Source organism: Microtus pennsylvanicus, chromosome 4, assembly GCF_037038515.1.
Source record: "Microtus pennsylvanicus isolate mMicPen1 chromosome 4, mMicPen1.hap1, whole genome shotgun sequence".
NCBI lineage: Eukaryota > Metazoa > Chordata > Mammalia > Rodentia > Cricetidae > Microtus > Microtus pennsylvanicus.
The window spans coordinates 93,826,657-93,843,496 of NC_134582.1; the positions used below are offsets into that span (position 1 = coordinate 93,826,657).

The window sequence follows — 16,840 nt, forward strand, 5'->3', positions numbered from 1 at the left end:
CTTTCAAGCAAAACAATCAGACATGTAAAGTAAAATTCTAATTTTTTTCTTTAAAAAAAAAACACATTGGTATATTACTTTAGTTATAAACACAAAAAACAATTCACATTAAGAATATAAACAAAGCTGGGCAGTGGCAGTGCACACCTTTAAGCCCAGCACTCAGGATGCAGAGGCAGGCGGATCTTTGAGTTTGAGAATAGCCTAAAGAGTGAGTTCCAGAATAGCCAGGGTTATATACAGAGAAATCCTGTCTCAAAAAAAAACCAACAAAATAATGCTAGCGCACCACACAAATCAGGTTATTGCCAGGATTTAACTTGTGTGTCTTTTAAACCCTTATTTTATATAAATCTCCCTTATATGCTATTCTCACCCCACTAGCTCTCACTCATTCTGGACCTGAAGTGCCAAATAAGTGACCTCCACATAAGTGATGCCGTACACAGGAGACAAGTACATACTAACCAATTGACTACTGTCTCCATGGTGATAGCAGGCCATCTGGAAGTACTCAGGTGTCATTTTTCTAAACATTATGTAATATTTAGAAACTACTAGTAATAATTAGCAATTATGCTCATAATAATCTAGAAACAAATGTAGATCACTTGAAAATGCTTTGATTTTTTTTTATCCGTTTTGTTTTCTCTTGGTATATCTCTTTGTACCACATACATGCAGAATACAAAGAAGACAGAAGAGGGGGGCCAGATCTCCTGGTGGTACAGACCGTTCTGAGCTGCCACACTGGTGCCATGAATCAAATCTGGGTCCTTTGCAGAGTGGCCAGTGCTCTTGACTACTGAGCCACCTCTTTAGACACGTTTGATTTTTTGTTTATTTTTGAAACAAGGTCTCTCTGCGTACATCATTCTGGCTTTAAACTCACAGAGCTCTGTCTGCCTCTGGAGTGCCCAGCGCTTTTTTTGTTTTTCAATTTCAACTTATTGATGCTTTTGGAGAAACTTAAACTTATTAGCCAACCTGCACTACTTGGAAAAAACACAATTAGGTAAATTAAGGAACTGAAGTTATAAAAATGATAACTTTGTTCTACTGCATTTAGAACTTCCCGGTGAGGCTTGATAGACACAAAGGGGAACTTGCCACACAGTCAGATATAAATTCACTCTGATGAGGCTAGCTAAAGAAAACAAAACAGAAAGTGCCCATCTTGTTACTTTAATAGTATTCCAAGTCCCAGCTTGGCAAACTGTCTTTTCCCTCGAGTTCACATATCCTGAAAAGAACACACTTCAAGGCACAGAGGAATAAGGTGTGCGGGGGCTGGGGGATGGATGGTGTGCACACAGACCTCTTATCTGAACCAGAAATGCCCTGATGCTCACTCCAAGCTAAAATACAGCATTTAAGGTACGGGGCAAAGCGACTACTTTTTTTCCTTTCTCATTGCCACCTCCTCAACTCAGCTGACCCAGTTTGAATGCTGCCACCAGTTCCACAGAAGCTACCTGACCTGACCTGAACATCTTAAGGTGACACGTGGGAAATAATCTGGTCAGTTCAGGGAAGGCTGAAAAAGAAACAGGAGGAAAACTTCTCCGTGGCCACCAATAAATACAAGTTACAGGGTATGGCTCACCCTAACACCATCAAAAGATGCTCTCAGAACAGTGGGAGACCAGGGACCATAAAACAAAACGTATGTGATGCTAAAGACAGTAAGAATAACAGACTTTGATTCTAAAACAGATGCACTCAGAGGATTCCGTCTTTCTTCCCATAGCAGTGAGACTCGTTTAGCTCTCAGAGCGCCAGGCAAACAAGAATCAGAAACATTAGAAACCGTGTAAATATGGAAAGCAAGAGCCTCTTCTCCCCATCCCTAAAGACAGGAGGCCACCACAGACCAGAAATAGCCTCTGTGAGCCTGCTTCTGCGCAAGAAAGGAACTGTGCATCAGGAGTGCTTCCCCTGTGATGTTATAGTGAGCTCAAACATGACTATATATGGTATGTTGATGGGATGAATGGATGCAAACACCACGTAGAACTTATATCAGACACGGACCGGCCTGCAACAAACCCAGTTCTCCTGCATCCTAGGCCCCCAGACACCCCACAAGTCAGAGTTAAACGCACACGTTTCAAATAGCAGTGTCTCCTGACTTACTGGCATTTGAGTCTGTGCGAATGTACACACTTCCTTCTTCATCCTGCCTCCACATTCCCCCTCCCTCCCAAGCTGTGCACTCCACAGTCCCACAGAGGCATAAATGCATACTCAAGAATGCTGCAGCTGAATAGGGCCTATGTTACATGACAGAGGGCACCATCGGCTGCTCGAGAAACAGCTGGCCACGCAGCCTGCCTGTCGCAGACAAGCTCCTCATCTGCACAAAGTATTTTATTCACATCAAGTGTTCTGATTAGGAGGGGAAGCCAGACTGTGACTTGGGGGGGGGGGTAGTGGGGGTGTAGGCCAGAACCCAAAGATGTTTTAAAGTCCTGAATGCGGTAAAGCAAGGAGAAGACAGAAGAGGAGAGAGGAAGAGGAGAAGAGGGGGAGGCAGGCTTCATCACTGACTTTAACAGTCTTGCCCAACCTGTTCTGTGGTATGTTCTGTTAACTAACTCCTTTCTGGCAAAGGGATGCAAACAGCCACCCCTTTCTTCCTTCTTCCTCTCCTCACAGCCCTGTGGGCAATTAAAGGCAGGCTAAAAGAGAAAACTACCGAAGAGCTAAACCCATTCCTCAATGCAATCCAACCTATAATTTTGATCATATTGCTGAGTCCCTCCCTATCAGCTACGAGATGGAGCCTTCACCCCAGTGAAAACTGCTAAGCCGTAGTCCTCACCATCTTCTCAGCTTCCCTCCTTCCCCTCCGAATGTGACAATCATGTTTAAGCTTCTCTATGTCCACTTCCCAAGCTCTCAGACAAAGCAGGATGCTGGAGAAAACAGGCTAATTTTCTTTATCTTTTCGGCTTGCCGTTAGGCACTTACAGGGTTAATGGGTAGCCTCCAGACCAGAAACCTACCTACTTAGCAACAGAAGCATCCACTAAGCCACCCAGGCTGTTCTGACATAGGAAAAGCAGTTTCTACCTGCTGGTAATTCCTGGTGGTGTTTTCGTTGCCATTTCAAAGGACACACATAATTAAACACACACAAACTACTGTAAAGGCAGAACTATCTGCAACTTCATGCATTTTAAACGCAAAGATCAAAACCAAGCACGGAAACATGGGATGGTGCGTATGTAAAACACGCTTTAAAAGTTAAGGACGGGGCCCAAGAAGGCTGGAGTTGAGAACCCTTAACCATGAGTTTGCCTCCCCACCCAATCTGCTGCTTAGGAGACATCTTCACAAAAGAAGAATGACGTGACAAAGAGCTTACACCCGACTCTACTTTCTTCCTCTATGTGTTTGTTTATGCCAATTTTTAACAAAAGCACAAATATAGTCCTGTGTCTTTGTAAGATCTCTGATGGAGGTCAGCCTGGGCTGCATAGTTAAGACTGTCTCAAAAAAAGAAAGAAAAAAATGAGATTTAACTACACAGCCGGGGGTGGTGGGTGGCACAGGCCTTTAGTGCCAGAACTTGGGCAGAGGCAAGTGTTTCTGAGTTCAAGATTAACCTAGTCTACAAAGCAAGCCAAGCCAGCCAAGGCCTGTTAAGACCCTGGTTTCAAAACCAAACCAAACAAACAAACAAATCAAAGATTCAACTACACAAAGCTTCATCATTTGCAGCAACCTGACAGTATCGTTTTATAGGACCTCGGTTATCAATGCACGTGGAATCAGTTGTTATAGGATGCTTCTAACAGAAATTCATCTTGGCCCACCCAAGATCCAACAGTGGTTGGAACAATAACATGGACATGAAAAGCACAGAAGAAAGGGATGCTAATGTTCTCAGGCGGAAATACATTAAACTATAAAGGAGGAATAATTTCAATATAAACAGCTGCTGCAACCAATCAGGGCCAAAAACGTGTGTGTTAGTGGAAAGAAACAGAAGTAAAAATTCTAACATGAGCATTAGAGTCCCGCTTTAAGAACGATCAAGTTATCCAGAAGTATTCTAGAAACACTTGAGAATACCATATTACAGTTTAACTGACAGCTTCTCTTAAATTACTTTTTAATTAATAAGTTTTATTATGGTGTGATTGACAAAACTTGCCAAGCTGGACATACACCTCAGTGGTAGTCACTGCCTAGCACAACAAAGACTCTGGGTTGAGTCTTAGCCCTGGGGGGTAGGGGGCTGTATTTATTTATAGTATATATATAATGTTTTGATATATGTATACATTGTAAAGTGGTTAAATCAAACCCATCACTTCATGCTTGTATTTTCTATGAAAGCATTTATAAATTAATCTTAAATTCTGAATTGAAGGCAATATTTGATGAAGAGATGATGTACAAAGAACTTCCTAACTTCAGTCGAAAACTCAGCCTCAAAGTCACAATGAAGGTTTTGACTTACAAAAAGCATGTGTGCAAAAGCCCCCCAAATAAATCTTTCTTTAACCAACTAAAATGTCTATTCAGAAATCTCAAACCACTCTTAGCAAACTAAAACCTTATTTCTGAAAATTACACATTTGAAAAATGTGAATTGGGTCAAAGAAATTCTAGTGTGGACAAAATAGGATTTACAGTAAAAACTTGGTCCCTGCAAAAAAAAAAAAAAAAGCAAGGGTTGGGGGAGGAATCCATCTCCGCTGATGCTCACTGGTCACAACACAAGCAGAGTGGGCTGCAAGACCAGTTGTATCTAACAGTTGTGCTCCAAACAACAAATGGTGCATTCATGAACTGCAAAAGGCAAAGCTGTTCAGAGGCTTGTAAAAGCCTGCTCGACACGATGAGCTGCTGACTGTACTGTTGTCCCCCAGTGTACAAGGACTGAATTCAGTTAGAGACACAGGCGGACAACTTCAGCTGTGGCAAAAACGGTTCAGATAAAGAGGCCCCCAAGTACTATTTAACCCTCTTCTACCAGGACCTGGGCGTAATGATAATTGAGTCGACATCTCCACCTAAGATAACCCTGGGAGGGGGAAAAGGCACATTAGGAACCAGAATCCACGCCCTCTTCTCCCCTCAAAGAAAAAAATTCAACACTCCAAGCCCCATAACACCAGACTAGGCGATTAAACGTCCATAGCCTGATTGCCTGAGATGCTACATCTCCATGGCTTTAACAAAAGAAACATCTGGTACCTGCTACTCAGCATCCCTGATAATTCTGTCAGAGCTCCAAGTTCTTAAAAAATTAATTAGTGGCATTTACACCTGCCGGTGCTGAGGGCCATGGTGGTTCTAGCGCAGGCACCACACCAGCCTGTTTAATAGCCAACTCAGCTTTGCAGCAGGCGAACAGCTAGGATAATTTGGGGTTTACCAATTCTCCTTTCATTGGTCTTTAAAAAAAAAAAAAACAACCTAGTTGCTGGATTTGTGAGATTGGCCCTGAGGGTAAAGGTGTCTGTTCCAAACTCAATCCCAGGAAACAGAGAATGGACTCTTGGAAACTCTCCCATGACCCACATGAGTGTCTATGCACGTTTAAAAACAAAAATCACACACACACACACAAAATCATCTATTTGCCTCATCAGATTGTGGGGGGGGGGGTATGTAGCTCTAGCTACCTTAAACTCACAGAGATGCTCGGAATAAAGGCGTATGCCACCATACCCAACTCATCAGAAGCATTTGGGTTTTTCGAGACAGGGTTTTTCACACAGAAGTTTTTGACACAAACGCACCAAATTACCTGGTTCTAGCCTTGACCTAAGCTAGCAGAGGAGGCAAATCTCTAGGCCCCTGCAATGTGCTACAAGGGAGAGCCACTTATCCGAGGCTACATCCCTGGCCCTGGCTCAGCTCTTTGCAGGGTTGCATGATGGTAGAGCACCCATCAGGAAGCTTCAAGGCTGACCCTGTGGATTAGAGTAAGACAGCGCATACTCAGCAAGCCGGCTCCGTGGCAAGCAACCTTTGCCCAACCGAAGCAGTAGCAACGGTATCCCCTTTGGTGATGCCCAAGTTCAGAACATCAAGAAACCTCACCACAGCTAAGCAGGCTCATTTTTTCCTAACTGGTCCCAAGAAGAGAAACCTGAAACATCATTCAAAGAAGACAAGGGCGCCCCACTTTCAGCAGAGGGACTGTAGCATGCGGGGGGGGGGGGCTCCCCACGAAGAATGCAAAGCCCTAGGCCCCTTCTGGGCCTCTTCCTCTGTTCTCCAAATGAGCGTCATTTTAGAAACGCTCCCCTCCCCGCCCCCACCCAGGAATTCAGAAAGGCCGCGCTAAGGCTCCACTCGCACACTCAGCCACCTGGCTGCTGTCCCCACGTGGAAGTCCCTGACTTCCTGTTCCACGGGGGCCTCCTGCGGGTCCAGCACCACCCTCCAGAGAGCCGCAGCCATCGTGGGGGAAACCCCAGAGTCTTATGGGGACCTGTTGGGGGGCGGGGGGATACATTCTGCGAGCAGCCCAGCGCAGGCCTCGGAAAACTTCCGAAACTGTAAACGTGGCCACGAGCTAGAAGCCCTCGAACTACCCAGAAGGAGGAAGAGGGTCTTGCTCAGGACACCCACATTTTCTAAGCTCTCCCTGAGAGAAGTCTTTGGAAGGCGTCAGTGGCGCAACCGGCTCTGAAGACCTCTGGTTTGCCACTCGGCTGCTGCACCCCATCAGGGCTGCGGTGAGGTGAGAGCCTGAAGAGAGAGAGATCCTGAGAGCTTCAAGGTCCCATCAGGGATGCCAGCGCCCGGCTCTGCCCCCAACCGGCGCGTCAGCCAATCGGCGACGCTGCTGGCCTGACTGACAGCTGCGTGGTCCGCTCGCAGAGTGCCCAGCACTCGAGCTGAGGTGAGGTGAGGCGAGCGGGCGGGCGGGCGTCGTGCAGGTCCCCTGGACAAGCGCGGCCAGTTCCTCGGCTGAGGAGGTCACCACAGGCCCTAGAGGGCCAGGCTCGGCGGCTCGGGCGCCTCATCCCTCACACCGTGCCAACCGTCCGCGCCGAGCACGCCTTGGTAATGGCTGCCCACCTCATGCCCTTCCCCAGTGCGAGCCGATGCCCCGCCAGTTACCCGGCGTGCAGACCTGGTCCTGACGAGGACAGACCTGGGCCTGAGGGCGCCCAAGCACTTTTAAGGCTTACACCCGAGGGTTCTAAGTTCCTCCAACATTCACCTCGAGGTCGCCGCCACAGTCGTCGGAGCATTCCCAGACCCAACAGGCCGCCGGGCAAACGGGCGAGCGATGGCTGTGAGCGCCTTAAAACCCGGGGCCGGAGGGACAGGAAGACTAAGGCTTAGTTATCCGTGTTGAGATTTTCCCATTTTCGCTAGGAAAAAAAAAAAAAAAAAGAACCCAAATGACAGCCAAAGTTCTGGAATATTACATGATATGTGAAACTTGCCTGTTTATTCTATATTTGGCAATATAGAATTCTAGCACTTTGGTTTACGAGTTACTGGGCTAACTCTAGAAATACAAATGGAGATCAGATGGCCAACACGAAGCATCTTTTAGAAAAGAGTAAGGAAAATCCCTGTGACATAAGTGTTACCTCATTTTTTCGCTGAGGCCTCGAGAACCTTTTATCCTTGAAGGATGCTTTTTCATGAGTCTCTAAAGTCAGCTGGCCTTGCCACTCACGGCATCTGGACAAATCTATGTTAGCCTCCACATATAAAATGGTAGGCCTCATAAAGACTTGCTTTTCCCCTCAATTCTCAATAATTAAAAAAAAAAAAAAATTCAACAGCCACCTGACCTTGGACTCTCATTTTCATCTGTCTCTTGCAGTCCACTCTCTTTACTAACCATTCAGTACACTGCAAGCCCTGATAAAAGTAGTTAATGTTTACTGAAACCTGCGCATGAACTGTACTGGGCCAGATAGGAGTGAAAAGGCAAAGTTCTGTTAACCGCATCCATGTACTGCAGGGGGGTGGGGGGGAGGATATTCTTCTCTAGTTGGAACCTAAAAATTCTCAATGTCCCAAGCTTAACGAGTTATGTCGATATATATCACCCATGAAAAGATGCTATTTGATCTATTTTGTCGCCTGTAGAAGTTTTGTGGAAGAAATACACATCAGTGACCTTTCTAGTTGTCAGAAAAACAATTTCATAAAACTCAAAACTGAAACAAATTTATATTTCATGTTGTCATTTTTTGAAGGCCCATATACTTTATCAATGACCAATTTTAATTATACTGCCAAGTATTTATCTGAATAGTCTTTGTAAATACATAACTCAGAGGGGAAAAAAAGGTTAATATTTCTCACAATTATCGTCTAAAATCTTTCCCTTAGCTCTTTAATTTTCCAATGTAAACAGTTTACTTCAGCCTAAGTAGATTTGATTCTTAACATCTCTTTATACATTTACTATATAATGAATTATATAGCAGAACTTGCTAGTAACTCGCACTGTATTTTTCTCATTTCTATTTTATCCATTTTTTCCCCCAAATAACCTCAGCTAACATAAAATTTCAACCTCTCTACACACCCAACATACATAGACCGTGTCACAATTAGGATGCTCTCAGGTGTTTAAAGCTAACTTTCTCTTTCCCATCCCCCTTGCATAAAGAGCACCAATAGAATCAGTCACCTTGGAAACAAACATCACCCAGTGTTTGCAGAACAAACAATGGTACCTTTTCAGCCAGTACCAGGCAGGCAGGGCAAGGGGCAGCCAAGCAATTCTGGGCCTTACAGGAGTATTAACATATTAAATTCATTCAGTGTGCCACAGAGTCGTTCATTACGAACGCTGAGGTGTGCTCTAACATGAGAGCCTTTGGTGAGACATCACACACAAAGTCAGTGAGATTTAAAGTAAAAGAAAAAATTACACTTGGAACTGTTTAGATTTTTATATATATATATATACACACACACACACATATATATAAAAATAGAGCACATTCTTGTTACTGATGATCACTCTCCAGAAAGCAAGGAAGTTGCAAGAAAAAAAGCAAAAGCATGTTTCATCTAATTATTCCTACCAAGGCATCACAGTATTCTTCTAATACGTCACCTTATTCATTTGTATAGTGCATGGCGCCTTAACTAGCTTATGAATTCCTGGTACCGATAAATCTTACTATAAAACCCTAAAAAAAAAAAGAAAAGAAAAGAAGAAAAACTAAAACAAAACAAACAACAGCAAAAACCATACCCTCAATTTCCAGAACAATTTTTAAAAATAGCAGCAAAGAAATACACCTATCTATATGGACTTCAGACAGCAAAAGCTACTTTTTGACCTTGGGTGACAAGTACCAAACTTTCATTTGCTGAAGCTTTACATCAATGCAGCATTTTGAGCAGCTCAAAATCTTGAGGGATTCGGACAGCTACTGTTTTGAGAAAGCACAAATAGGCACTTAATTAAAAAGAAACACGTGTGTTCTTTAGATCCTTCAGCATGAAGAGCTTAAATGTCCAATGAAAGTCACAGTTTCCTCCTTTTTCTGGGTGGGTTTTCCTTCCCACCAATTAAGAAAGAAGTCTAAGTCTAACTGAAGTATTTGGACAACAGTTTGGTGTCCGTTGAATACCACAGTTACTGGCATTTTCTACACCTCTAAAATCAGGCACAAATGCCTAGTGAACCAACAAGCAGCTTAAACTGGATAAAGTGCCAGTCTTTCTTCATTCCATTTTTCCCCCTCAAAGATTTGGGTCTTCAACATCCTTGAGTAAAACTGCACATCAGCCGTGTGTGTGTGTGTGTGTGTGTGTGTGTGTGTGTGTGTGTGTATTTGTGTGCAAGCCTAATTAACAGATGCTTTTTCACAGTGACAGGGCATCAGTTAACATTATCAACCTCCCCGGCTGGCACAGTGAGGAGGCACACTGAAGGGGGCTTAACCGTTAGACTGGGTGCCCTTGAAAACGAAAAGGAACCCTGGATGTGATGACCGATGATACTGAAAACTGAAAAATATTTGAAAATCCGGCCACAGCACAGAGCACCAGGCAGCCGCAGCTCCGGGGCCGGGAGAGGAAGAGGAGGAGTCAGGCCAGGGCCAAATGATTCTCCCATCCTCTTCTTCCAGCAAAGCACCAGGGGAACCTTCCAAGCCTCACTTCAACGCCGCACCTTTCCGAGTCATTTTTAGTGACCTAAACAACAAACAACTACCTGGAGTAATTTGAGCAAGCCACTCACTCCACTCCACCGTTGGGCCAGAAAAGTCAGTTTCAATTCTTTAGAAAAACAACAAAACCCTCAACATTTGGCTTCTTGGTTTAATTTGCCTCTGTATCCGACATATCTAAACATGTATGTGTGTGCGCTACTCGTGTGAGTCCACTGTAAGCTCATCAGATGCATTTCCAGAACACCCAAATATGAAGAGGGCAGGACCAACAGCTAAGCAATCTCAGGGCTGCAGCAGCCTGGCCAGTGCAGACAAAGGCAGTGACAGCCTTCAGCCCTGCTCCCAGGATTCCACTCCCTACTACCTCCTCCCTGCACCTCAGGGGTGGGGAGGAGAGTCCAGGGGAGCAGAACATTCTCCCTGTTCCTCCCTGCTCCTCCCAGGCCTTTCTGGGAGAGCCTGAGGACAGGACTGCCCACCTCCTGACAGCCTATAAAGAGTCAGCTTTGAGCTCTTGAGGAAGGACTCAGTGCCCAGCCACTCCCATGCCCGGATCCAGGATGATGACCCAAAGAGCAGAGCTTCCTCCATCTTCTGCAAGAGCCTCGCAATGGGGCAGAGTTGGGAAAGGGAGGGTAGGGAGGCAGCCAGGTGTGCGACGACCTCATCTTTTTACCCTCCTCCATATTTGTACCCAGTTTCTGTTTCACTGCTGCCGCCGCCGCCGCATGCAAGAATCTATGAGCCAGTGCATGCCTTCTTAATGAAATTGAGGGCAACACATATGATTAGTGACACACTTTGTAAGTCACCTGATAAGACAACACTTAAAAAGCATTAGGCTTCAGAACTTAATCCATTTTAAATAAAGATATTTAAGCTTTGTTTATAGACTTATGTCTTTGGAGAATGTTATTTACTTTATGGTCTGTTACACCTAAAAAAAAAATTCACCTTCTTTTCAAGAAGGTAGGTCTACTCAGAAAAAAAAAATTACATATGTACTCCTAGGCTGTTTTTTACATATATACATATTTTTATAACCTCTTTCTCAAATAACTTCTTTCACATAAAGAAGTGTTTATTTCTAATTATCTCCATTCCACTTAATACCCAAAGTAAGCAACAGAAGGTGAAATATTCTGAGGCAATTGTTTAAGACTTCAAAACAAAGTAAAACCCTAAGATTTTCATTACAACTCATTTCTATCTTTTTAAAAAAAATTCTAATCACTAACATCTACAAAGGCACCCTCCACCTCAAACCTCGGCCAGAATCAAGCTGGTAAAATGGCTTTGGAATTCTTACACTCTGTTTCGAGAGCTTCTTTCCTCCTGGAACCTTCGTGAGGTCACTGTTTAGCAAAAGTAACCAGGGCCTCTGGTCACGGCAAAGGAGCCTGCCTTGCAGCTGAGCTTACCAAGCAAAGGTACATAGGACGGATGGCCACAAGTTCTTCAACTGAGGCCTGGCTGACTGTCTAGTCACCTGCCATCTCCCTCACAAGACAGACCTACTGCCTCAAATTATCCCTGCCTGCATTGCATCTACACACTGATTAGGGAGACTGGCTTCACAACCCCTGTGCTTTCTCAGGGGTCAATTGATAAGCACTCACTGTCTGCTCTTCTTTGCTAAGCAGCTGCCTAAAGTTCCGTGAGCGACTTGGAAAGGCTTGAAATAGAGACACGTTAAATGTTTTTGGAGCACACACAGGCCCGCCTAAAATGTAAACAGAATACCTGCTTCTAGCCCAGGCTCTTAGAAAGCAGGGAATGGTGGAAAGGTCTTCCTACAGATAACAAGGCCCATTTCAATGAGATGCTTGCCGCCTCTGCCTGCACCGTGGCAGAGTTCAACGGTGCAGTAACCCTGTTGTCCCTGGTGATGACAGGAGGCATCCCGTTTTAAAATGAGGAAAACACAAGAGGAGGAAATGGAGATAAGGTTTCAGAGGAAGTTCTCCTTCCACGGGATGGTCTCTCTGCTGTGGCTCCACCTTGAAGCCACTTTGGAGATGTTTAGAGTTTCCCTAGATTTATGGCCCTTTTCCTTTGTGTGAGAAGACAATACCTTCTCCTCCCAAAGTTTCTCTGTAAGCTCTGCTGAGAAAAACAACAACAAACTGCCTAGAGGCATCATTTTGTCACCTAGGAATACAGTACAAGAAATATAGTCTGCCCATTTCAGAGATTTAAAACAAACAAACTAAGACTAAATGTAATTAAAACTAGGTGCTCATGCTAACAGGTCATAGTGGACAATTAAATGTCAGTCAAAGGGTTGCACTGGAAACTGCCAGGGGAAAGGCATCCTACTGATGGGCCAGTGGGAGCGAAACACATCTTTCTAAGGTGCCGAAGAATGGCCCTAACTCCATAGCAACTCCATAACGACTCCGCAGCCATTCCTGGACTAAGGCAAGGGATTCCATTTACAGTTCAGAACTGACCTAAGAGTTATTTTCCTGACAGCAGACCTTAGAGTGATTCACACACAGGAACTGTCTGAGGCAGGAGCCTCTGGGGAGCTGTTTCAAGGAACCCAGTCAATTATCTCTTGGGCAAGTTATCTACCAGTACATGTAAGTACTGTTCCTTTCTGAGTATATGAAGGCTCTGCTATAATTAATGATAATAAATGCCACTAAAATGCTATTATGGCCCTTCTGACATTACGGTTTCCAACATATTCTAAAAATATAAAGTCATACTTGGTCTTGAAGATTTAAGATGAGTTCTCACTATATAACCCTCTAGCCTGGAACTCTCTATGTAGACCAGGCTGGTCTCACAGCTGGCCACGGCCTCCTGAGTGCTAGGATTAAAGGCACAAGCCACCATTCCCAGCCAATTTTGCTTTTTTGAGCTAACTATCCACTTATAGGTCAGGCTGCCCCTAAGGCTCAGTCAGGTCTTCCTTCCTGCCTCTCGACTGGGATCGCAAGTATGCATTACCATAGCCACCTAGAATTGTAGTTTATCTTTTTACATTAAGAGATTCAGAGAGAGGAATCAATACAAAACATGTATGAAAATACATGTTAATTTAAAAAGAGAGCAATACATAAGGCCAGGGGTGTGGCTTAGTGACAGGCTATGTTTAGTTAGCATAGGACTGTAGGTTCAAGGCCTAGTCTTGCAAATACATGTGTGCATACACATACATACATATTAGTAATAGCAATAACAGTCTTTATATTTGAAGATTATGAAAAACTGTGCAAATATGATGACTGATTAAAACAAAATATCTCAACAGACACACAACCACTGGTAAATGACATGTCATATCCTCAGTACTACGTAGTTAAACAAAAAAGAACTTTGCTCCTGGATGTGATACCCCCATTTCAAAGACCCCAAACAAGGAGCCTGGCCCCTCTTTCTCACTCCCCTAACAATTCTTTATTCCAAATTTTAAAAAGATTTCTGTTCTGTTTTCAGTTGGAAAGCAAGTGTAGAGCCTTGCTACAACTCCAGCGTGGAGTCTGGCCCTATGGAGGGACTTCTTGAACTACTCAATTTGTTTGTCATTGCTGACTTCAGCTTGTTCCGGATACTACGATGAAAGATCACACACTCCACAAAAACAAACACACTTTTATCAGTTAGTGTTTTCTTACATAAGGTTAAACCAATTTCTGATGGTGTTAAAAAAAAAACCGAATCCTAGACTGACTTCGTTTAGAAAAGAAAACATGGGGGCTGGAGGGACAGCTCCATGGTGAAGAGCTCTGGCTGGTCTTCCAGAGGATGTAGGTTCAATTCCCAGCACCCACCTGGCAGCTCAGAGCTGTCTGTAACTCCAGTCCCACACCCTCACACAGACATAGACATGCAGCCAAAACATCAATGCGCATAAAATAAACAAATCTTTAAAAATAAATAAATAAACAAGAAAACATCTCTCCTCCCCTTAATGAGAACCTAGGGAGTAAAAACTAACTGAAATATTGCCTATGACCTGGCCCTCCAGATGATGTCACGTCAAAACAATGTGACGGTTATGCCACGTTGACTATGTCAGGAAAGACTTGTCATATATTTTTAAATTTGAAAAAGATATAGTACAACATAAGGATGTGTATAAAAATGAAGTTTCCTCATCCACAAATGAATCATACTGTGTTCACCCGAGAAAAAAAGTCCTGCACAGCTGGAGATGTGCTCACCGGCGAGAGTGCTCACCTAGCATACACGAAGCCCTGGATTCTATCCTTGGCACAGCGTACACGCACCTGCATGGCGGTGCATGCCTGCAATTCTGGGAGACTAAGACCAGCCTGGCCTGCATGAGAACCCCCCCCTCATAGGGCATCTAAAAAGACATATATTAGCAGTAATGGTGTTTTCAGATTTGTAGGCCTACTCCTACTTTCTTTTCTGCTCATACTAATCTTTTAACTCATTTTCCCCAGTGACTATGTATGTATCTTATGTGGGAAAATAATTTTAAAAATCCAACGAAGGTTAGAGAGGTGGTTCAGCAGTTAAGAGCACTTGCTCTTACAGAGGACACAGGTTCAGTTCTCGGTACCCACAGGGTAGCTTCCAACAACCCATGACTCCAGTTCCAGGGACTCCAGTTCCCTCTTCTGACCTCCCTTCGCGCCAAGCATGCATGGGATGTAAACCACTGAAGCACAACGCTTATATGCATAAAATAAATATTACAGGAAAAATGATTTTTTAAAGTCCTTAGGGCTATTTTCTTTGTAATTCTTTATCTTAAACAGGTGCCAAATCACTTTTTCTTCAAATGCCTCATTATCTACCATGAATACAAACATTTTTACAACCATAGTGTGATTCTGACTTATCAGCTGCTGGCAGATTTATTGATAAACTACTTGCTAACACCATAACTCGAGTAACTGTAGCTCCACCATGAGTGTTCAGGAAAACCAACAAAGACAAACACTGGACCTCATGACTAGACAGAGCATGCTGATGCCTAAGGAAATCTGACCAACAGTCCACACCTGGACACCACAGCGGGCCTCATTTTCCTTACCTGCTGGTTAAGGAGTACGGAGAGCAAGGGAACCACAATGGTTGTTGTAAACAAAGATTAGAGAAGAGACTAACCAAATCCTGACCTTCCTCACTACTCACCCAAGTACAGTTGAACTGACTTCACCAATTTTACTACCAATTTTACTACTTGAAAAGAAAAAAGCATAGGCAGGGATGTTCGATTTAAAAAAAAACGCTCCCAGGCGTTCCACTGACTCGCGCATTTCCAGCTGTGCTAATGTGTGCACTAATCCAGCCTAAAACGAAGACACATGCCAAGCAACAAATACAGCTCAGTTTCTCCACTGTTTATATGGTGCCGGAATCGGGTATTTATAGGGTTTTATATCATGCTCTGTAATCCCACGGCATAGATCTGATTACTCTCCCTTAACATGTGTAAAAAGGATCTGCTTTTTATAAACAAAAATAAAAACCTGCAGTGTGAAACGCAAAGGCCCTTTCTGAGCAAGACGCCGCGAGCTGCACACCCAAATCCCGCCTCGTGTCTACACCTGTCCAACAGGTAAAGTAACCCTGCCTTAGCCATCCTGTCCTCAGTGACCACTGACCGAGCACCCAGTGATGCACCAGCACTTGGTATGCAACAAGAACAACAAAGTTTTAAAAGGACCAAAAGGCCCTCATGGAGCAAAACACTCCCGGATAAAGAAACCTGGTTTCACCCCCTTTTAGGAAGAAATAAATAAATGTCTGGCACTTACTGGACACTTGATACACATTTCTTCCGTTTCTTCTGCATTTTACAATGGGGGAGAATGATCCAAACAAATAAAAAAATGAACCCAATGGAAGTAATAGGCTATGTCAACTCACAAAGGAGAAAACTATTTTACTTAATAAAACTGCAAAGGAGCAGCCAGGTGTTGTTGGCGCATGCCTCTAATCCCAGTGCTCGGGAGGCAGTCCTTCTGTGAGTTCGAGGCCAGCCTGGTCTACACAGTGAGTTCTAGGACAGGCTTCAAAGCTACACAGAGAAACCCTGTCTGCGGGGGAAGGGGGAGCGGCTACAAAGGAGCAAGAATTAAGGGTACTGTGGGACCCTGGCCTGGACTTGAATTTTGTCATTTTGACTTACTAGTGACCCCAGACAAATTAGCCACATCTCTCTAAGCACCCCCACACTTCTTTATGTGTAAGATGGAAGCAACAATGACCTCATTAGGCGAATGCAAAGATGTGTCCCAACGATGAGGACTAGGGCAGCCACCTCAGCTCCTATCTTTCCCATCTCTGAAACAGTAAGTATACACACTTGCCAGCGCTGTTAGGAGGGCAGCAGGGAAAAGGCACAGGGCCGGTTCAACACTCACGACACCTGCTTCTTTAAAAAAAAGAAGCAGCAGCAGCAGCTGGGAAAAGCCATCCCTGGAAGAGCACTATGCTCCTAGTACCAGGCGCCAGGCAGAGAGTTTGCCCGGAGGGAGATCAGATGCAGGTGGTTGTGAAATGGCAAACGCAACTGAATCTGAGTCACCCGGGGTGACGTCCAGAGCATGTGGATTATGTGGGCCCCTGGCTCTGGCTGCCTCTCTGTCAGGCACTTCCAGCTTTACCAGAGGCCGAGGGGCGCAATGCAGTGCAAAGGGATTTACCACTGCTTTGCAGGTTTCTAGAGGAAGGCCAGTTAGCTGTAGAGGATCAAAATGATCTGGGGCTTATTATCA

At 44.3% G+C, this 16,840-nt stretch overlaps 1 protein-coding gene across 13 annotated transcripts in view; it reads right to left on the reverse strand.

Annotated features, from left to right (window-relative positions):
* The window catches only part of Rreb1 (ras responsive element binding protein 1), a 178,598-nt gene that overhangs the window by 86,257 nt on the left and 75,501 nt on the right, over positions 1-16,840 (reverse strand). The window contains exon 1 of one of the 13 annotated variants that reach the window (XM_075969875.1): positions 6,598-6,616. The exons of the other annotated variants lie outside the window; for them this stretch is intronic. The gene's annotated coding sequence lies outside the window, so the exon portion shown is untranslated. Of the gene's footprint in view, positions 1-6,597; positions 6,617-16,840 lie in introns of those variants that run through there. 13 annotated transcript variants of the gene reach the window in all.